Below are 18700 nucleotides of genomic sequence, written 5' to 3'. Positions count from 1 at the left end.
TTTTTGAAAAGTCAGGTATCAGGTTCACATAGCTAACTTTTTTAAGACGTGAAGCTGACAAGGGACGTAAAATGGTATTTTAAAAAATATTAATAGGCAAGCATACTGTCTTAAAAAAAAGGTCAACGAACATTTCTTGAAGAATAGTATGTGTAATATATATATATAGGCTGTAACAAAATCTATTACTTATTATAAGCGAAACTCAAAATTGTCTGAATTGCGTCGTGTTTGATATCATTTTCATCAGAAAAATCTCGCCAATATATTGCATATATTTTCATCAAGATACAACAAAAAAAGCATAAAAACTTGGATGAATATTAAGGAATTAATATTAACTACGGTCACGCATATTATCCCTTTGGAGTATCTGCCGGCGGGTGGTCGTAAACGGTCGTTTGCTTTCGAGTATTTCCAACCATGGAGGGGATGCGGATCCCCCGAATCCACAAAATAACATCAGTTTCACAGGAGTACGAACATCGTAGATGTTCGCCAGCATGTTAGCGACAATAAGAACACCCTTGCGAATGTTTTTAGGGTATGTCCTTGTTTCGTGTTCGCGCAGTGTGGACCCAGGGTAACGGAGCGCCTTTTGCTACAGGCTATTCAACGCGGAAAAGAGAAAAATTTAAGAACATGATAAAGATAACGGGATTATTATATCTAAGGTAAAGTAGAAACTGATAAAGCTATTAACAAGTTCCCTAGAACAAAAGCAAAGAAAATAAACTTTTAATAAGATTGTATCTACTCTTGGCAATAATGTATCCAATGATATTGGTTAACAAAATTTTATTATATTTTGTTTAGTAGATTACCTTTAGGTTTGGTTTCATTTATTTTTAATTTGTAACATAAATTAAAACGGGATACTTAAATTAAAAATTACTCAGACTTTCTGGTCCTGAATAATATAATTTATAACAGCAATTTATAAAAAAATTTAATAAAGATGTTTTTATATTACTTTGGTGTTAGCATATTGTTTCTGTGTATGCAACAAAAAAAAACAAAGTATGAACATTATATTAATGCGGTACTATTTCCTAGCAATTATCTTATAAAAAACTGAGATGTGAATATTTTTTTTTATTTATTGGATATTGATATAAATGTGACAGAAACAATATTGAAAGCATGTACTGTTTTTCTGTGTTTTCGACTGTACACTCTTTAAAGGTCCATATCTCCATCAACTTACAGTGCAAAATAAAAACTAAGTATACCATTCGAAAGAGCGTTAAATTTCCAATCTTTCTGATGCAAAACCACAATTTATTACGTAGATTTAGCAACTGAGAAATTAGGTTAAATTTTAAATTGTGACAATTTCTAAAAATTTGACTTTAAAAGTTGAATGTGAAAGTACTCCTAAATAAGGGGTTTCTAGAAAAATGTCTAAGAGCAACTTTTTGTTGGAAATTAGTTGTAGAATTGAATCCCTGAGTGTCCCAAAAGTCGGGGAGGAGCCGGAAATGGGGGGTAGCTGAGACGATTCTGAACAATAATTTCCTTTGCAAAAATGTCGGATGGGGCTTCGTTAAGGAGATATTAAGAGAAAACCCCGACCAATCAGAGCGCGCGTAGACCGTTGGAGCGGCCGCGGTAGCGAAGGCTACGCGCTAGGCGGCAGCGTCAATGTCCTTCGATGCACGTCGAGTCACTTGTTCGCGTACAAGCGCGGCCCCCAGCGCGTAGCCTTCGCTACCGCGGCCGCTCGAACGGTCTACGCGCGCTCTGATTGGTCGGGGTTTTCTCTTAATATCTCCTTAACGAAGCCCCATCCGACATTTTTGCAAAGGAAATTGTTGTTCAGAATCGTCTCAGCTACCCCCCATTTCCGGCTCCTCCCCGACTTTTGGGACACCCTGTATACCACAAGAAATGAAACTATATAACTGAATGTAATAAATAAAATTAAAAAGTAGACTAAACTTTTGTACAATAATTGTAACAATTCTGCTTGTTTAAAATGAGATTAAGTATATGCACGTGTAGCGTCGGAACTGAAGTTATTTCATGAGTCTTATGATTCAGATAATAAAAAGCTCTCATGCAATAATCGAGAATGTACTGAAAAAGCATGAATTAAAAGAATAAGAATTGCAAATAGAAACATGTAATTAGCTAATCTAGTAGCGACGTACAAACTTATATTTATTATACTATGCTACTTTTATATTCGTGCACCCTAGAACTATCATACTTGATACGACTGTTTTCAAAAGACGAACATTTAATACATAGTTAGATAATCAGATTATCGTTGTTTGAGCGTTGAATGATCCAATGGCGGATAATTAACTGTAACTATTAACTATGACTAATTTTATTAACTATGACTATTATTCCATCAATAACGAAACTGCGACCCCGGTTACTGGTAATGATAGAATCACAGGTTTCACGGATAATTTATCTCTATTTTGTTGGTGCGACAACGTTGGACGCTATTTTGGAACAGACGAAGTCCACGTAAACACCTCTGTGGTCGACTATGAATACCGATGGTCTAACGCAAAACATAAATTTACGTGAGCGGTCAGAGGTTACGCGAGGATAATAATAGAAATCTTGGCGTAGATAGCGACGTTTACTGCTCGATGCGTTGTTACGATAGAAAATTTCAGTAGAGAAGCAAATACCGAGGTATGCCGTGCCGATGCTGCATCTCGTGGAGGATATTTCTGCTGTATAAATTGTGAACGTCGGGATAAGGCGTCTACACGATCTCGATACGTAACAGATGTCGACTAGCACAATCGTAAGTGTGCATACATGTGGATACATTAAGGAATATTTCCAGTGTGACAATCACAAAAAAATCAATTCTTTTTCATTTTTCGAAAGTAAATATATTAGGTGTATATTACCTGTACATTTATGACTCCAGTTTAAACAGATATACTTACTCGTCATTGTAGTACAGTAAAGTAGCAACCTTATAGGTCTTCAACCTGATTTTAATTGTGATGTGTCTACACAAAACCTAAGTCTCAACCTATTGGAGATATACAGCGTGATGTTTTACTTAATGTTAATTTTCTACAGTTATTATAACTACTTATTATAATTGTAAACTATTAGAAAAAGAATTTCTGTTAGAAAAAGAAATTTGAATATATTGAAAGAAAAGAAACTATTAAAAAAAGAAATTTGAATATATAGATAAATTGTAATGGCCATAAGGTTGAAACTTAGGTTTTCAGGTCCAGAACTTAGAAGGTTGGTATTTTAACGTAACAAAATGCTGAGTAGATATGTTTATTTTAACTAGGGTTCTAAAAGAATAAATAATAAATGAATGCTAAATGATTGTACATATGTATATAAAGGTACACAATTAATTTTCACACATAATATTTACAAATGCACTGTTAAACTTTAAAGAAGTTATTCAAATTATTTTGGCTTTTACAGCGAATCTAAAGTGATAATCGTCATAGTAAAATCAAAGACGTGTAAAAACTTTAAACACGTTTCTTTTGAAGCATCATTTTTTCATCTGGTTGTCAAGATAAAAAAGAATCTATCGAACCGATCATTTTAAAATTTAAATATGTTATTCTGCACACCAGTGACGATCATGTGACCCACGGCCATCTTCAAAATTGAAAATTTCATATTTTTCTCAACGTGAAATGGTCGACAAAAAGTAGATGTGTGCTTGAATTTCAACGAGCACCATTCATTTTATTTTTTCACTTCGATCTTTTATTTTGCTTTAACCACAAACCAACTGTAGTGTTCTCCATTAATTGAAGTCGCCTTCAGTTTATATTCCAAAGGCAAGAAGTGATGGTAAAACGACTTCTGCATACAGTTGGTGTAAAAAGTATTCATGCACCGATTAATTTCCAAAAAAACTACATGAAATTGTAATTTATTAACTTATTTTTTATTGTCTTGGATATCTCTAGAATAGACAGTACAAAAAAATTAGTTATGTATATAAATTAACGAAATTTAAATGAACTAAATGTTGACGTTATTCGGGATGGGATTTTCTTCCATTTCCCTATTTACTGGAAATTTCATGCTTTCGAAGCAATAAACTGGTGTGTTTATATTACAAACTCAACTGTAAACAGTTCCTCATAAGAACAGTACGAATACTTATTGCTTCTATATTTCCACCGATTTCTCGTATTTTCTTCTCAATTTCGCAAACTATATAACCTAATAATTGTTGTTTGGACTATATCTATTCTAGATGTCCAAAAATATGTAAAAAAATCATTAATTACAAAAAAAGAAGTTAATAAACTAAAATTTCACACAAAACTGCTTGAGAAATTAATCGGTATACATTCTACACCCACAGTATACATTCAAAAATATAAATCTTAAACGTAAATGTTTCGATAACATCGAAACGCGGCTCGAGTCTCTCTTCGCAACTTCCCTTCGAAGATTCATTGCCGGTCGAAAGAAAGGGGAGTCAAATTTACTTTTCCAATCCTCTTTACCAGGAACGAACACTGAAACAACGTACTTTGTAAATACCGCGCAGGACAAAAAAAGACCTAAAAAGCAGTTCTATTTACGACCACCAGGAGTTCGATTAAAACCGTTTCGAATCCAATTCGAGCGTATCGCGATCACCGGGTTCAAGGGACGTGTATGTAGCTCGGTCATGATACGGACAGTGCCATCGATCCAATCAATCCATTCAGCATCCCCCTGGTACGTGTGGCGGTTAAATCCCAACCTGATCGTCTTACCCAGTTCACAGGACATCGTTCGCTGTGATATGTACACCCGACAAAGTGAGTGCGCACTCACGTACCTGTTGGGTAGCCGAGTTGCATACGACGCCGCGTTACGAGAAATTCCACGACGCTCGCAAATATTGACTCACGCTGAATATCTGGCAGCGTTCGAGCTAAGTTCGTGGTGGGAGATTATGTATTTTCCCGATGTGTCAATACCTTACGACGAATTGCGTAATGATACGTACACACGTATCGTGGTTTATGCATGTGAATACGTCCGCGGCAGGTGCGAGATCTGATATACAGGGTGTCGCTACGGGAACCACGCCCTCGTTACCGTTTCGGCATGTGATGCTGACTTACGAGTCGTTTGCTCTATGTCTAGGTATCTACTGGCTAGGTCGAAGACTTCGACCAGATGTTTAATTAATAATATTCAGCAGTGTTTCGCGATCAAAAGAAGCAATATGGTGGTGCGACAGTGCTGTCGCGTTGTCTAAACTAACACACGCTGTTGAATATTGTCAATTATGACACAAAAAAGCAGAAGTAGACTACCTATAGGAGCTTGCGCACAAGTTTGAACATTTATCTAGCGGAAACGACTATTGAGAGGTCTCAAATTTGCATTGTCGAGACAAAAATAGGACAATACGCAGCCCTTGCAGTTCCGTGTACGTATACAGTGATGTGGAGCTGTGTGAGTGGGTACGAGCACATATAAGGCACGGTAGTCCACTCCCTTAAGTATGGAGATAGTAAACTCTAGGCACTTTTGGGTAATGCTTAGCAAATTATTATTCTTTGAGAAAATAGTTAGGTAACACCTTCGGACCTGACTTTTCTTTTAAGAGAAATAGAAATGATTTTCCAATGAAAACATATTAAGTGGATGAAAATAACACAAAATAAACAGAAATAGATCTTGAATTCTTGATGTTCCAAGATCTCTAAAGTCCTAGAACTTCTAGATTTTGCTAAGTATAACCTCTTCCAATGTTGATCAGAGCTTTCTACTTTACCAAAGAAAAAGGTAAATGTCTCAGAAGGAATGAGAATATATTCAAAAGAAATTATGTCTAAACTTAACTGTGAAATTAAAGGTATTATTTTTTCCCCCTGTCTGTTTTATGTCGCATCGATTACAAGGTCATTAGCGACAGAACTATTTGAGATTTTTTATATCTTAGAATATATATTGATGTCTTTGAGGAAGTCTATTGTATTTCTGATGTGGTCCTGCACTGTTCGGGCTGAGTCTGGTTTGATTCCGTACTTTTTCCTTTTCTGTTCTATTTCTTTACATTCGTATAATAGGTGGTTTACTGTTAGACGATGGGTTTGACAAAAATGACATTTGGGGGGTTCGGTTTTAGTGATGAGGTAGTCGTTGGTGATTTTTGTATGGCCAGTTCTCAGTCGAGATAATACAGATTTTTCTTTCCTGTTAAGGTTTATGGTTGGTATTTGCTGATAGAAGTTCTGGATGATGTTGTGAATTTTTGTTATGTTGGTTGTGGTCTACATTTTATTCCATTCTTCTTTTATTATTGTTTTTACATTAATTATTTGGTCAAGACATGGTATTGGTGTTGCAGGTTCGTTAGGTGGTAGTTCGGTTGCTTCTTTTGCGGCGGTGTCTGCTTTTTCGTTTCCAATTATTCCTTGATGAGAGGGAATCCAAATAATTGTGGTGTTTATTTTTCTATTTGTGAGTTCTGTGTACATTTCTTGGATTTCTTGGATAATTTCGTGCTTGTCCTTTCTATTGGTTGACGGTAGAGCCTTGATCACACTCATTGAGTCAAAGTAAATCACCGAGTTTTGTAAATTATTTTCGTTTACATATTTCAGAGCATTTAGGATTGCATACGGTTCAGCAGTGAAGATAGATGTCACTTTGAGAAGGTTCTGTTGGATTTTTTTATTGCCTGTAATAATAGCATATCCAACGCCTCGCTCTGATTTCGATGCATCTGTATACATTTGTTTGTATTGGACATATTTATTGTTGAGTTCTAGGAATTTGGATTTGTGTTAAATTCTGCTTTGCTCATTTTTTGACCTTTCGGCGAGTTCAATGTTGGTTTGGGGGATTTTGATAGTCCATGGTGCTATTCTTCCTGGTTTGCGTTCTATGATAGGGGTCTTTTCGATTTTATACAACTGTAGCATTTTTCTTATTCTTATATAAAATGGTGGAGGAAGTTTGTGTTTTTTGTTGCAAAGCTGCGTGTATCTGTTGGTGAATATATAATTAAATGTAGGATTGCTCGGGGTGGAGGCAATTTTTAATGCGTATTTCAGACTTAAGAATGTTCTTCTTTGTTCAAGATTCATTTCCGTAGATTCGAATAAAATGCTACTTATCGGGGCTGTACGGAATACGCCTATAGCAATTCTTAGTGCCGAGTGTTGAGTTGATTCTATTATTTTTAATACGTGAGGTTCAGCTGATCCATATAAAATTGATCCGTAATCTATTTTTGATCGTATTAGTGCTCGGTATGTTTTAAGTAGAACTTCCTGATCGGCCCCCCAATTATTGTTAGCTAGTACTTTCATGATGTTTATTCTTTTGATGCAAGTTTCTTTTAGGTGTTTCATATGTGGAATCCAGGTCAGTTTTTTGTCCAGTAATAGTCCAAGAAGTTTAACATTATCTACATTTTGAATTTCAGAGTTATACAAATATATTTTTGGTTGGTTTTGGCATTTCATTTTTCTAGTGAACAGTATACATTGTGTTTTTTGGATTGAAAACTTGAGACCAGATTTTTTAGACCACTCCGAGAGAACGTTCATGGTTGATTGTAGGTGTTCATTTATTGTGTTTAAATTATTTCCATTGCATGTTATTGTGAGATCGTCTGCGAATAGGTGGCTCTTGACAGGAAGTTTGACGTTTTTGGTAATATCATTAATTCCTATTAGAAACAAAGTTACACTCATGACTGAACCTTGGGGAAGACCTTTTTCGATAGTTGTGATTTTTGAGAGTATTCCATTTGCTCTAACTTGGATGGTTCTATCTTTAAGGAAGAATATTATAAAGGCTAATATATTTCCGTTTATATTTAGTTTGACAAGTGTTTCAACGATTTTTGGTTTCCAGATCATATCGTATGCTTTTTCTATATCTAAGCATATTGCCACGAGGAGTTCGTTTTTTAGAAAAGTGTCATGTATGTTTGTTACAATGTTTGTTAGAGCATCTGTCGTGGAGCGGTATTGACGGAAACCAAATTGGTTTGGGTTTAGAATATTGTTAGTTTCTAGATACCATCTAAGTCTTTTATTTACGATTTTTTCTAGTGTTTTGCACATGGTGTTTGTTAAGGTGATTGGTCGGTAGCTCTCTGATTTGTGTTTGTTTTTGTTTGGTTTAAGAATAGGAATGATTATTGCTTTTTGCCATTGTTTAGGGAAGACTTTATGGATCCAGATGCAGTTGTAGATTTTTAATAAGTATGCGATTCCGTCTATAGGAAGTTTTTTGAGTAATCTGTTTGGGATATTGTCGGGGCCTGGTGCTGAGTTTTTTGTGATGGAGAGAGTACTTTTTATTTCATCGATTGTTATTGGTAAGTTTAATTCTTGGTTTGTGTTGTTTTTGTCTGTGTGTTTTATGATATCGTTAAGAGTGGTTTCCTGATCTGGTTGATTTAAAAGAGATGACGGATGGTAGTTTCTATTTCCTGAGTTTAGTTTGAATTGTTCTGCAAGGGTGTTAGCAATGTCATCTGAATTAGTTACTACTGTATTTGCGTCAGATTCAAAAAAGGTGATGTAGGAGGACGACCGATGTCCATTTATACATTTAATTTTTTTCCATACCTCTTTTCGTGATGTTTGGTTGGTTATTGAGGATACATACACTTTCCATGATTCTTTCTTGCTTTCTTTAATTTTTCTGCGGAAGATGGCTCGGAGTTTTTTGAACTCGATTAGATTTTCTGAGGTAGGATGTCTCTTTGCTCAATTGAAAGCATGATGACTTTCTCTTAAGGCTATTTTACAGTTCTGATTCCACCACGGTACAGTTTGTTTTTTTTCTTTATTAATTTTAACATTTTTGGAAGGTATTCCTGCTGCAGTTGTAATTAAATTGTTTATTTCAATATGTTTTTCTTTTTCTACAAGGATACGTGTTATGTTTTCTTTATATAGTGTCCAATTTATTTTATTAAGATTCCATTTCGGTGGAAGAGAATATTTAGGTGAGGCATAATTGTCTTCATACAATATCTTGATGAGGTAATGGTCACTATCATGCAGGTCATTTAGAGTTTTCCACTCCATTCGTTGTGCAAGTTTTGTGCTGCATATAGTCAGATCTATTGCACTTTGTGATCCATTGCTTATGTTGAAATGAGTTGGGCTGCCTGTATTTATTAGTATAATATTCGGATTTCCTAGTAATTTCTCGATTATTTTTCCTCGATTATCAATCTTGGATGAACCCCAGAGGGAGTGGTGACTGTTGACGTCCTCCGCTAATAATAGGGGGCTTGGAATTTGTTCTATTAGTTTTTCCAGGTCTTCCAATTTTAAAGTGCAGCTGTTTGGTATGTACACGCTGCAGATGTGAATTTTGTTTGGTAGAGAGGTTTTAATTGCTATTGCTTCAAGTCTTGAATTTATTGGGATTTCGGTTGCGTTGTATTTGTCTGATATTGCGATGGGTACACCTCCGCTTGCGTGGTGTCCTCTTTCTCTGTTTTTGGCAAAGAAAGTGTAATGGTTCAGGGTAGGCTTGTGGTTTTTCTTAAAGTTTGTTTCTTGTATGCATAGAATGTCTGGAGTGTGTTGTCTGATTATAATTTGTAGTTGTTCGTAGTGAGCATAGTATTCGTTTAGGTTCCACTGTGTTATTGTTTCCATGTTGAATTATTTTGTTTGCTAATTTATGTGGTGTCTGTGTCTGTGTCAGATGACCAATTTGTGCTTGATGTAGTAAATAATGTACTAAAAATACCCCTACTGGAAAGAAAAAACTAATACGGCCTGAATCGCCAAATTACTACAAAGAAAATCTAGAAGAAACACTTCAACCACCAAAACACTTCATCGAACATCCCAACAGCAAACATGTCCTAAACTACGAACAACTGAGAAGTTTCCTCGAAAATGCATTCGGATCATCCCATCGAATTGAAATATCAAAAGACTATACGGAAAACACTCCTGGTCTAATACAAATGTTAAAGGAAATCTACCCGTATCTAAAAGAATGAAGCATAAAAAACAGAATTAGCCGACTCCAAAAAAAAAACTATCAAAGTCAAAGGTATTATTATGTTATTAATAAACTGCGGATCTTTGTGCATTTATAGGAAATTTAAATATGCAAGAAACTACAAAATGCAAACAATATGCAAGAATATAAAAAGGATTGAAAGTAAAGGTCATGTTATGATATTTGCAGAATAAAATAAATTCCTATTTAGGTTCAATTTTTTTGTAGACACGTTCGCGAAGATTTTATTTTGCATAAAGATCCGCAATCTAGTTATTAATGTTTCATACCTTATTCAGTACACTATACTTTAAACCAAAAGACTCACATTTCATTAATCTACAATTTATAAAATGAGCAAGAAGCTCTAGCACTCATGTGTTATTCGAAGAAAAATTAGTAAAACCAGTGGTGCATGTGCAACTTGAACAATAAAAATGTATATACCGCTATGGATTCGCCAGATTATAAAAACGTTATCATTGAAAAGACAGATAACATGATTTCCATAGAACAAATGTGTACTAAAAATTTTTACACGGTGTCCAGTATCTTTCAGCGACCTCGGCTGTACCGTATCGACCAGACACCGGACAAAAATCGCCGGTGGTGTGCACGTAGGGTCCGGGAGCAGAGCCACAAAATATTATTCAAAACGAGTGAGCACGTTCATAAATAACGCTAACGTTAATCCGACAGGTCTCACGGCTAGAGTGTGGTAACACAGGCGGCCATGGCTGCTGCATCCTGACTGCGGCACGATTGCACAGTCGCTGAACACGAGCCAGGTGCGGATTTCCCGAACAAATATGGATTGGCCGAAACTAGACTGGTTTAGGGTTGTCGCGGCGTTTGGGCTTTTGTCAACGGTGATGTTTATTTTACGTTTGATTGGTCGAGATTACGGACGGAATTCCTTTGTCATGTTACGGTGCTTTTAGCGCGCTGGTGCTGTTATCGTAGATATAAAGAAATTTTGGAAAGATGAAATGATACGATAATAAACTAACCGTTCTTCGATTTTCACGGATTGCCCTGTTCTACGCGATTTCTTTTTACACGATAGAAGACCGGGTAACTGGAGTCTACTAAAAGATAAGAAGTACTAAAAAAAAGACGATATGACGTAAAAAAATGCTGAGTACTAGATGTTTATCCAGTTGTATCTTCATATATAGAAATTAGAACTTAGATTAAACTATGTTTTAAGTTCTGAGTATTGTAACACGTAATTTATTTTGTACAATGTATATATTTCTGTATTTGTTCGCATTCTGGTATATTTACATTTGTTACAAATGCATAAAGATCTGCAGTGTTAATCATAAGAAATTGAATCATTGTCGTTGTCTGAACTGTAATCAGAGACCATTAACTTTCTCTATTTAATTAGTACAAAAATTCTTCGTCGTTTATGCAAATTATCCTTACCCTACTTTTTAATGATCTTTCGAATTTAAAAGATTTAAAAATATGTAGATGGCTTTACTCCCAGACTAAACCTTAATACTTTTTATTTTATATTCGCTGTTTTCAAATAATTATATCATGGTTTACATTGTAATCTTTTCAATTCTGAAACTAAACTCTGAAAATTTCTGTTAACTCCCAATGACTAAAAAATAAAGTGAACATGCGAGTAAAAGTTCACTTGTAAGAAACAGTTCTAACCTTTCTCTATTTTTTTCGCAAACCACCTTTCTAATACCATTTACTCTTTTCACACCCAAAAAAAATCGAAGTCGGAAAAGGTTAAAGCCTCGATTTATCGACGCCATTATTTCTATATAGAAATCATGTCTATAATATACTGGAGTAATTTATTGGAAAATTATACTACTCGATCCAGTAATATTTCGATGCTGGTAAAGGTCAATTGGGACATAATTTTATTGCGTTAAATTTGAGGAACTTTGATTATTCCAATGAAGTCAATTTGAAGATAACCACTGAATCAAGCTTTTACCGAAATACTGGTATTTCCACCTACCAAAAATTTATATTATTATTTAATGAAACTGAATGTTCTCTTTTCACTATCAACTATATATAAAATGTTCCTATTCTAATTATTATAAAATGAAATTGTTTACAAGTCTTGATATAGAAAAAAAAATAGTAACGATATTTTAGTCGATAGCTGATTGCTGAAAGAATTTATAAAATTAAAAGTCTTGTTTACGTCAAATTTTTATAAAATACCTGGAAAATATCGGTAAATCCATTTACCGATACTCGCGTTACATAAAATGCAAAATATTTAATCTGCATAAAGGACGATTATTGAAGAAAGTACATGAAGATATTAATTAATCTTCTCTTGTATATTATTGGATGAATATTTATTTCGTTAATTCGATAACGTTTATACGCGGAATAAGTAATATTATCGAGAGAAATCGCGATAAAAAAGTTTCATAAATTCTAGGCGAATGTTTGCTAAGTAAAAAGAACTAAAAATGAATATGTATGATATGCCACACTCAACTTCACTGCACCGTTCAAGGAATATATTTATTGGAATATGGATTTAATAAATGAGTCTTTTTAATAAGTTTGAATTCTACGTTTATTCAAACGGCTCGGAAGGACACGTTTACTGTTCAAGGAACGGACGAGAACTAAAACAAAATCAGGCCTACGAGAAAGAGAAATCTAGCGTCCACTTAAAGAAAGAAAATTCTGCCTGCGCTCTGTTTATTACCCTGGCCTTCGACGACAAACAGTCAAGGGTCTTCAGACCTGGTGGTGCCAGTCCGATACTCTAACTTACAGAGAAAAGGGCAGTGTCTCTCAACGCTAGATTCATTTTTGTTGAAGTCAAATTATATGTTTATACAATTCAACAATATTCATTACAATCATTAAACATATGTCAAAAGGGAACAAATCGGGCAGCATTATACCAAAGCAAAGACGCAACGGCGCGGTTGGCACGGAACAATTTCTCTTCGACGAACGTATGCGAAACCCTCGAGCCCGCTAGCATTTACGCGAGACATTTTATATTCAAGCACGCCCACAAAAGTTATCTTTCACCGCACGCGTGACTCGCGTGTCCAGCTCGTGTGCGCGCACAAGTGCATCGGGCCAACACGAGCACAATAAGCGCAATAATTCCAGTGCATCGCGCGACAGTAATAGCGACCAACAAACTACGAAATCCCTGTACGCGACACTATCGTAAATACACGCGTGTACACGTATGTATACGCACACGTTAACCGTCCCGTGCACTTTATAACCGCCGAACACGGTCACAAGCCCCGACGCAACGTTTTTGGCGGAATTCGGGATACCTTCCAGCGGAATGGCGATGCGTGTACCAGCCTGACCGCGTATGAACTAGGCCACATTTATTATACAGGTGGAATAAATCGAAACTCGTATAAATATCGCGTAGCAAAGTAGGGGAGAGTTTATTATGAGTTGGGAGAGCACAAGGATACTATTTGTTTGTGTATTTGTGTGGGTGATGCGACCTACAAGGAGATATACCAAAGCAAGATGCTCACTTTTTAATTTTTCAGTGGAAACAGGTGATGTTATAAGACTTTAAAACTGGATTCTGAATATGTCAAACTAGTTGGGAATTTTTGTTCTCGAAACGACAGTTTTTAAGTAGTTGACAAAATACAGTAAAGTCTCCATAAATGCAAAAATATCTCTACCATAAATGCACTGAAATCACTATACCCACCACAGGGGAGTATACACCTTGAGGGATTCAGGAGTTCGATCGCCGAGCAGTATTTACATGATCGTATATTCTAATGAGCTTTTGAAAAGTGATGGTGCCCCAAATGTTCCAGGCATTGATATGTGGTAAAAAAACCACATATCGATCATAAATGACGAGCTAGTTGATACAAGCAATCCAAAATATTTAGAAGTTATTTAACGTTAACATTTTAACGAGGCTTGGCATTCATAGTATGAAGGACAAGCAATGCTCCCCGATGAGTTCGTGGCGCAGTTTGCAGAGGCACGTTCGTGAGGTTTTAAGATTGGAAATCTTTTTATTTTTGAACAGCCGAAATTCATGTCACGTTATATGGTGAAAAATGCTGTGAAAAACTTGGAATAAGATCTTTAGATATAAAAAGTGCAAAGTGTGAAGTGTAAAGTTCACAAGTGAGAAGTGCAAAAGTGTAAAGTGTAAAGTGTAAAGTGAAATGAGATTTAGATTAGCAGGGACAACATTCAGGAGCCGTAGCTGGTATTAGTGGTCGGCGGTGGGGATGGCTTCTGTGCATTTATCGTTATAAAGATTTGTGCGTATAAGATTTTACTGTAGTAACAAAAAAATGTTCCGTTACAATTGGGTCTTAGTGCGTCACGAAGCAATGAATGAGTTTCCTGATAATAAAAAGAATGTCCTGTCGCGGAAAATCATTAAGTATGGGACAGCAGGTGGCGATTCGCGATCAGTGAGTTTAGTTAGTTAGATTTTCAATCTCTCTAACTCTTGCATGTACGCGAAGTCTATACATTTTTATAGTTCCCTTTACTTATAAGCATATATTTTCCCTGACAGTATACGAGACTATTGGGTAACAGAAGTACCTGGATTTTTCAATTAGATTTAGATTAAGATATAACTTCTGACGGTCGTACAGGTGCAATCTAGATATAGTAATAACAAAGGGAAGTGTGATTCCAGACGGCTGGGTTTGGTATTAAATCTTCAAATGTATAATCTTTTACGTGTCGCGGATTTTCTACGTCGTGTACTTTTATATTCTGTAGTTGTTTGTGCACGTGTTCAAATCTCAACCAAATAACACATACGTTTTGTTCAAAATTTGTAAGTATAGACTTAATCACCAAAATTAAATATTACAAAAGAATAATCAGGTTACTATAAATATATCGGTGCATAATTGTTTTTTAAGAAGGTTTACAGAACTTTTTTAAAGTGGAAACAGGTGATGTTATAAGACTTTAAAATTGGATTCTGAATATGTCAAATTACTTTGGAATTTTTGTTCTCGGAACGACAGTTTTCAAGTAGTTGACAAAACACGATAAAGTCTCCATGAATGCAAAAGTATTTCTACCATAAATGCACAAATATCTCTACCATAAATGCACGAAAACCATCCCTACCACTGGGGGATATACACATTGGGGGGTCCAGGAGTTCGGTCGCCGAAACGTAATTTGCACCATATTTATTTGTAACAACTTATTATGTATCGTATATCGTAGAACACTAACTAAAAAAAAAATGCATGGTAAATATCGTCTGAATTATATCGTGTTTGGTCTCATTTTAATGAAAAAAACGTCAGGAATATGATGGTAAAAGTTTTACAACAAAAAAGTTAATAATAAAAAAATTTCACCGTTGCATTACATTGTCTTACCGATATACACTGGTGTTTTCGCTCCGTTCTCTTCCTTTACTCGCTGTCTCTACGTTCGAAGCTTGTCGGCAAACATTAGAGAATGTACGAAGTCTACCATAAATGCACTAGTTCAGTCCCGAGTTTGTGCATTTATGGAGGGTTTCCTGTAAGCCTTAACATTTTTTTACGAGTACAAATGGCAGCATTTAGGCATTAAAAAAAAACTTCAGAATTTTGTTGACTTTATTTATTAACCCTTTCAGTGCCAGGCGAGAAAGAGGTGCCTATACGAGAATAACCGGCCAAATTTCACGGTTTTACTAGAGTTTTACTAGGGTTTGGGAAAATGCTCATAAAAACCAAACAAGAAACAATATTTACATGATTCAAAAAGCAGTATATTTAGGACGAAATAGAGAACAAAATAATGACACCAGTTTTTCTAAATTCATTGAAAATTATATAAATAACAAAGGTATAAAAGATCATGAAGAAAGTAAAAATTGAGTTCTCTCTTACAAAACGTATTTGCACATACAAAAAGTCATCTTTTTATCAGAATTTTATATAGACCATTTATTACAAAGTATATACTCTGAATTTCCAATATATTTTGTAACAAGATAAATAATATTACATAAAAAAAATAAAAAATAACTCTAAGGTATATGATAAGCGCTGGACGGATTATCTCTTCCGAAATACGTAATTATTATAGGTAATATAACATTGCTGAAACAAAATTATGTTGTCATAAATATATTTGTGATATAATTTTGCATAATACTTCATTATAATAACATAAATAAAAAAAATTTTTTTTTTAGTTATTATTTTTTAGTTAAAACGAAAAACTATTTTTTTTAATTCTCTCATAATGAAATTAGACCATTTATAACGTATTATAAATTTATTTTGAGATAGAGTTCTCCCGCATTGCGAATAGTAAAGTGTTACAAGGCGCAGGCCGATATATCGGCTCTGACACTTTTCGCCAGTGCAGTGAGGACCGATACATCGGCCTGCGGCACTAAAAGGGTTAATATGTATAGTGCAATATCCGTCGACAATAATAGCAAACCGTGGACCCCCAAGGTGTATGGTGGGGATGGTTTCAGTGCATTTATGGTAGAGATAGTTGTGCATTTATGGTAGAGATATCTGTGCGTTTATAGAGATTTTACTGTATTTTGTCAACTACTTGAAATCAATTCCAAATAAAGATATATTCATGAAGAGCAATCCCTCCCAATTAAAATAAAAAAAAGAAGGTCAGTTGGATGAACAGTTCCAGAGAAAAAAATTAAAATGTACAATCCATTTTCACGACAATGGGTAAAAATCGCAATATTTGAAGGCTTGTATTTTTCAAACGGTTTCGAAACAAGCAAAATGGTGATATAACCCCTTTCCATAATTTTGCGTAAACTACAATATATTTCATTTGGAACAAAGCCCGAGATGTCAACCAAAAAAAGTGATCTATTTCGAATGACCCCTAATCTTATTGCATATTCACACGTATGTTCATTTTTTAAATTTCTTCTTATACTAATTTGGTATTTTATATAGATATTTCTGTATTTTCTTTTTTAACCGACTTCGAAAAGGAGGAGGTTACTCGATTCGACATATATCTTTTTTTATCTCTGTCCATTACATATTCGTATGTATACTAAACTGTATGTATCTTTAAGTATATTACATACGAAAGGATTATAAAATGAGAATCGAAACACTAAATAAAAATCAACAATGATGATATATGAAAATGTACTGATTGCTGATAATTCATTATTTAAACGAATAATGCTACATTTAAACTAGATTTTAAATAAATCATATAAAAAATAGTAACAACTGAAGAAGCAGTTTACAATTTTTAATGCATTGTCCTCCGAAACTCATTACTCCTTTTAATTCGATTTGTTTCAGATCTGATTCCTCATGCTGCATTATTCATCCGGGAATAATCAACCTTTGCCAAGTATTATATATTCTGCATTTGCATTCGCGCGTTATCTCGATCCTAATTTTCTTTCCAAATACATTATATTCGTTGGCATATTTAAATACTTTTCCAGTATTTTACAACCTCCGTGCGTGTCTCCGTGTCCAGCAACAGCGAATCACCGTCGGCGTCGTTCTCTCGTGCGGCCATGATAAAAACGACCACGCGAGCGCGCACGAGATAGACGGATGAAAGAGCCCGGCGGGGAAAACGAGTCACGGATCGGCGAACTATCCCGTTATCGTTCCCGCTGTCCAATTATTACATTGTAAATGGCGCGATGAAACCTCGACAGCCGCGTTTTACCGAAACTGTCGCCGGGGGAGCGCGCGTGCATGCTTCCATTTGGCGAGCTCCTGGCGGTACATATATCGTTCTTTGCCGATAAGCTGCCGTCACGCGCCTACCCATTTCGGCCCATGCACGGTCCCAGAAATATTAGTATTAGAAATATTAGTTAAGAATGTATGGGAGATACAATCGGAGATAAATGTATACGAAATTTTAATAAAGTGAATTTCATTCTAATTACAGTATTTAAACGAACAAATTTATTCGTATGAGCTTGTTTCTATTATCAAGCTTCTAATTTATCAGGTTTTGTTTTCATTTAATTTTAGAATGAAATTCTTAACACTTTTAATCATTAATAAAACACTTTTAGCATTATAGTTTATAAATTTTTTAATTACTCTCTCTAATTTTTTAATACTATTTCTCTATTTGAATTAACGTGATAGCATGTTTTCCATTTAACTACATGTAAATTTGTAATACATAGAAATTGTAACTTTTGAATAGTTTAGTAAAACGACTCCAAATTTTTTGAGGGACCTTAGGACACTTGTTAAAATAATCTGCAATTTTGTTTAATAAATACTGACTATTTTAGTATATTTCTCACACATCCTGAGTGTAGTTCGCGGTTAGTTTAACATAAACGAAAATAAACGAATAACTACAGAAATATATTTAGGTTCACGGTATAAACTCGTTGAAATTCAAACAAGGAATAGTAAGAATGTAAAACGTTACTAGAACATAAATTTTGTGTACTTTAAGATCACTTAGTTTTACTTTATAAAGTTAATCGCAAAGATTGATAAATGATCTTACAGATTAATTAATGATCTGTTATACAATCGCAATTAAGTTGAGTGTCCCTTACCAGACACGATTTACTTAATTTGTCTACATTCCCAGATTATTATACAACGGTATTATTATATGAACGCTACTAGCAATATCATAATAAATTATATTTTGAATATTGAAGAATATAAATATTATTATACTACATAAATGTATTACTTCTTACAATGAAGATATTAAATATGTTCACTAGAAATAAAAAACATTAAACACACGCATACTTTAT

The 18700-nt window shown here is 34.7% G+C and overlaps 1 long non-coding RNA gene across 1 annotated transcript; it reads left to right on the top strand.

Moving 5' to 3' along the window:
- The first annotated feature begins 2637 nt into the window (after positions 1–2637).
- On the top strand, positions 2638–18665 carry LOC128876221 (uncharacterized). The gene is made up of 3 exons (XR_008456970.1): positions 2638–2770; positions 17247–17298; positions 17396–18665. It is a non-coding gene; the product is annotated as an uncharacterized LOC128876221 (long non-coding RNA).
- Positions 18666–18700: the final 35 nt, after the last annotated feature.

This window comes from Hylaeus volcanicus, chromosome 5 (genome assembly GCF_026283585.1).
Source record: "Hylaeus volcanicus isolate JK05 chromosome 5, UHH_iyHylVolc1.0_haploid, whole genome shotgun sequence".
Taxonomy (NCBI): domain Eukaryota; kingdom Metazoa; phylum Arthropoda; class Insecta; order Hymenoptera; family Colletidae; genus Hylaeus; species Hylaeus volcanicus.
The sequence above is the reverse complement of the archived record's forward strand: the minus strand, read 5'-3'. Positions and strand labels throughout refer to the sequence as shown.